The sequence below is a fragment of the Silene latifolia genome, chromosome X, assembly GCF_048544455.1.
Source record: "Silene latifolia isolate original U9 population chromosome X, ASM4854445v1, whole genome shotgun sequence".
Taxonomy (NCBI): domain Eukaryota; kingdom Viridiplantae; phylum Streptophyta; class Magnoliopsida; order Caryophyllales; family Caryophyllaceae; genus Silene; species Silene latifolia.
The window spans coordinates 283,165,927-283,171,007 of record NC_133537.1 but is presented as its reverse complement, the minus strand read 5'-3'; the positions used below and the strand labels follow the sequence as shown (position 1 = coordinate 283,171,007).

At 40.8% G+C, this 5,081-nt stretch overlaps 1 non-coding gene across 1 annotated transcript; it reads right to left on the bottom strand.

Moving 5' to 3' along the window:
* Positions 1 to 3,678: 3,678 nt before the first annotated feature.
* Positions 3,679 to 3,785, bottom strand: LOC141624006 (small nucleolar RNA R71). The gene has a single exon (XR_012533819.1). It is a non-coding gene; the product is annotated as a small nucleolar RNA R71 (small nucleolar RNA).
* Positions 3,786 to 5,081: the final 1,296 nt, after the last annotated feature.

The window sequence follows — 5,081 nt, the reverse complement described above, 5'->3', positions numbered from 1 at the left end:
AATCCCGGCTACGGTGAATATTCCTGAGGAACCTAGGAGGTCGGGAAGAGTCTCTATTCCTCCAGACAGATACATTGGTATGGTCGAGGAACATGACATAGATGACGTTCTACTCTTAACGAGTAGTGAACCCGCAACCTATAAAGGTGCCATGACTAGTTCTGACTCAAAGCTATGGCTTGAGGCCATGCAATCCGAGATGGACTCTATGTATGAGAACAACGTGTGGGATCTTGTTGACTTACCTGCTAAGGTTCGTCCCCTTCAATGCAAATGGCTTTACAAGATAAAGCATTCTGTGGAAGGTCAACAAGATATCTACAAAGCACGACTAGTTGCTAAAGGTTTCACCCAAGTGCCAGGTTTGCACTACGATGAAATTTTTGCACCCGTAGTCATGCTGCGTTCCATTCGGATTATCTTAGCGATCGCCGCTTTTCATGAATATGAAATTTGGCAAATGGATGTGAAAACCGCCTTCTTAAACGGCTTTTTGGAGGAAGAGTTGTACATGGTACAACCCGAAGGTTTCATCGATCCAGAACATCCTAAGAAAGTGTGCAAGCTTAAGCGTTCCATTTATGGACTTAAGCAAGCATCTCGGAGTTGGAATCATCGCTTTGACCAAGTGATTAAAGAAAATGGATTTACTCGATCGGTCGAGGAACCATGTCTTTATATCAAGTCGAGTGGGAGCAAGATTGTCTTCCTAATATTGTATGTCGATGACATACTCCTGATTAGGGAATGACATACCTCTCTTAACTTCGGTGAAAGTATGGTTGAAAAACCATTTCCAGATGAAAGATCCGGGAGAGGCACAAAGAATTCTAGGCATCCGTATCTATCGAGATAGATCACGACGGATGTTATCTCTCGATCGGAGTCTTACATAGACAAAGTCCTAGAGAGATTCAGCATGACTAACTCCAAGAAGGGTTTCTTCCTATGGCTCCAGGGGTGCATTTGAGCAAGTCTCGAGGCACCGAGACACCGGAAGAGAAAGAGCGCATGGCACGGATTCCTTATGCTTCGGCTATAGGATCAATCATGTATGCCATGATATGCACACGTCCGGACGTGGCATATGCATTGAGTATGACAAGTCGATTCCAACAACATCCAGGTGAATCACATTGGTCGTCAAGAACATTCTTAAGTACCTACGGAGGACTAAAGATTGGGCATTGACTTATGGAGGCGAACAAAAGCTATGCGCAACCGATTCTGCAGATGCTAGCTTCCAAACGGATCGAGATGACTCGAAATCTCGATCTGATTCGTTTTTACTCTTAATGGCGCTGCATCACCGGAAGAGTTCAAACAAATCTGTTACAATGATTCTACGACTGAGTCCGAGTACTATGCCGCGTCTGAAGCTACAAAGGAAGTGATATGGATGCGTCAATTCTTACATGGGCTATCTGTAGTGCCTAGTTCGAATGACCCGATCACCATCTATTGCGACAATAGTGGTGCCATCTTCCAAGCTAAGGAGCCAAAGTCTAGCAACAAGTCTAGACACGTACAACGGAAAGCTCATCTAATCCGAGATTACGTGGAGCAAAAGGAAGTAGTGATAGAAAAGATTGCTACAGATGATAATATAGCAGATCCTCTCACTAAACCATTACGACAAGATAAGCATGAAGGGCACGTTAATTCCATGGGAATTAAACGTGTTCCTAAGTTGTAGTACTCTTTTATGGATTAGATTCATTCTCTTTTGTACTCTATACGACATCATCGTTTTGATATTTATATATTTTGTTTTTCATGTGGAATTGTACGACAATTTTGAACGCCACAAAGTGAAATGAACAAACATTATATTTTTAGTCCTTAATTGCCCACATGAGCTGATAACTCTGGCAATTATTTTGTGACGTTGGTTGATGGTGGGTTCAACGAGCCATAAGTCAACCGGTTGACTGACCAATCACAGAGGCGAATTATACGGATATTTCGTAGGACACAATTGTGACATCGACGTGGAGTCCTAAATGTTTTATAACATTCGGTGCCCGGTCGTGGATAGGACCTCCATGGTGATCCTAAGAGTCGATTCTTTTGACTATCGACTGTCTCTTGAGACTAAGGCAGATTTTGGGTGATTTTGGTTTCTTTCTCACGGTCATCCGTAACAGGGGGCCAAGTAGATTTTTTCTGGGTCATTTCATGCTGTGCTTAGATCGGAAGGAGTTCGAGTTGAAGGAAATATTCAGCCTTTATCAGGTACTTGATATTTCTCAGGGCCACTCGAGGAGTCAGAATCAAATGCATGGCCATGCTCGGATACGGATTCGTTTTATCAGTTAAGTTACTCTCTAGTCGGGGAAACCACTCTAGATACAGATCGATTGTAAAATACGACCTTTGTGGATCCAGATCTGCAAATTGTTTTACATTGAGTGGGAGAAATTTTAAATGAATATGAGAATCGGTTATCGCACATACACTTGTACGGACAAGTGGGAGTTTGTTGGAGCTTGTGTCCTCCAGTTAGTGCGGATAACGTCATTGCACATACACTTGTACGGACAAGTGGGAGCTTGTTGGGGTTGGTGTCCTTAACAGTTAGTGCAAGGACTTATAAATCTCTAAAAGGATCAAAGGGCATACTTTTGGTATTATTATCAGTTGATCCACGTTTATCAATAACGGTTGGCTTGCTAGATAAGTTTGATGTTATTGTCATACAGATGGCGGTGATCAACTGGTCCCTAAAAGTCACACCTATAGGATACGTTTGAGAGATGTGACAGTATGAAAATACAGTCATGTAGATGCCAATTTTGACTAACCAGTTAGTCCGAGTTATTTGACTAGTAATTAGTCAAAATGTGATGTTGAGATATTATATTTAATACGGATTAAATAAAATGGGCTAAGGCGAATTAAACAGTTAATTCGTAAATTAAATATAAACGATTATATTTAATTAATGTATATTGAATAAATTATACAATATTGTCTTTGTCGGACATGTATTAATATTTAGACTAATCCGTGTTATTAGTCAATGGCGCCGTTGCCGGGGACGGTGTTTACTTGATTTAGATTTTCTTATATTGTTATTAGTTGTGTCTTTCTTTGCCTTGGGGAAGTAAAACTCCTCAACGTTTGTTCTAATTATTTTCGAGTTGTTTGATATTTTGCATGTCTAGAAGATCACAAGGTAACTTGTTACCCTTTGATCGCGAAATTGAAAGGACTTTGACAAACAATAGAAGACTTGCTAGGAGAACTTTGAGAGGTATTGGTGAGGAGAACCCAACACAAAATCCAACACAAAATCAACCCACAATGCCTAAATTTTCATCACATTCCGTACCCACCGAGGAGAACCTACCCAACGGTACTCCCACACCACAATACTTAACCGGAAATTTCATTGCCAAATCCGCCTTTATCCAATTAGTCGAAAGAAGCCTATTTGGGGGGATGCCTAGTGAAGACTCTCACTCTCACATGGAGACTTTTTGCGACTATTGGCACCGCCTTTATCCAACCGGTGTAACTCAAGACCAAATTCGATGGGTCTTATTTCCTTTTTCTCTAATTGGCACCGCTAAACAATGGTTGAAAGGCCTTGATAAGGCTACTCTCGGAATTGATTCTTAGAAGAAATTGGCTCTAGCTTTCTACAAAAATTTCTATCCACCGGAAAAGACTAACATGCTAAGAGCTCAAATTACGGGCTTTAAGCAAAGAGATGAAGAATCTTTGTATGAAGCTTGAGAGAGATTCAAGGGAATTTGTCACTCATGTCCTCATCATGGACTTAGCGAGTGGTTCTTGGTACAACAATTTTGGAACGGTCTTTATGAAGACTCAAGAAACATTCTCAACATGGGATCAAATGGAATGTTCACTGAAGTTGACGACAATCAAACTTGGAACAAGATTTAGGAAATGGCGGTCCATAATTCACAATATAGTAGACCTCGCAAGGCTACTAGAGGAGGAAAGCATGAAGTGGACTCTATTACTCAATTGGGTGCTCAACTTAGTGCACACATTGATACCATCAATTTGAAGTTCGAAAAAGCTATGGCTAGACTTGAAGAAGCCTCAAAATCACCAAAGCAACATGTTAATGCCATGACGGCATCTTCATCAATCCCAAGTGGGATATGTGAGAATTGTGGAACTTTGGGACATGACCAAAGTGAATGTAGGGGAACAAATGAACAAGTAAATGCTTTTCAAGCATACAAGAGTGGTACCCCTTATTCAAACTATTACAATGAAAACACCGAATTCCACCCAAATCTCTCATACAAAAGCCAAAATGTTCAAAACCCTCAACCAACATACACCCCACCTCCCATGAGAAACCAAAATCAAAGACCCATTTACAACCAAAACCAAGGTTACCAAAATCAAACTCCATACAATCAACAAAATGACCAAGGTTTTGATGTTCAAAAAGAGGTCCTCCAAATTCAAAATAATGAACAAGAGTTTTTCACTCAAATGCAAAAGGATAGTCAAGCAAAGGAAATCACCATCAACAACATCCTAGCCCACACCAAAATGTTGGAAACCCAATTGACTCAATTAGCATCTTCAAGCTCACAAAGACAACAGGGGCAATTACCACCTCAAAGTAATCCCCCAAGACATTAAACGGTTAGTGCCATTCACTTGAGAAGTGGTACGAGGTATGAAGCACCGGAGAAGCAAGTTGAGGATGAAGTTGTGGAAGCTAGTGACAAAGAAGAAATTGTGCAAAACTCCAAAGATGGAGAACCATCAAAAGAAGAAATTTCAAAGAAAAATGAAGACAAGGACAAGGAGAAGGAGCCCATTGTGATTAGACTTCCTTTTCCGAGTCGTCAAGACAAGCCCAAATTTGATGACCAACTTGGAAAATTTATGGAGATTGGGAAGAATTTGGAAGTCTCAATTCCTTTCACGGAATTAATCAATCACGTGCCGGCCTATGCAAAGTACATGAAAGACATCCTTACGAAGAAGAAGTCTATCCGGAAGCTTGAGACTATCGCCTTCACTAAGGTGAGTAGTGCAATACTTCAAGGGAGTTCACCTCCAAAACTTAAAGATCCTGGAAGCTT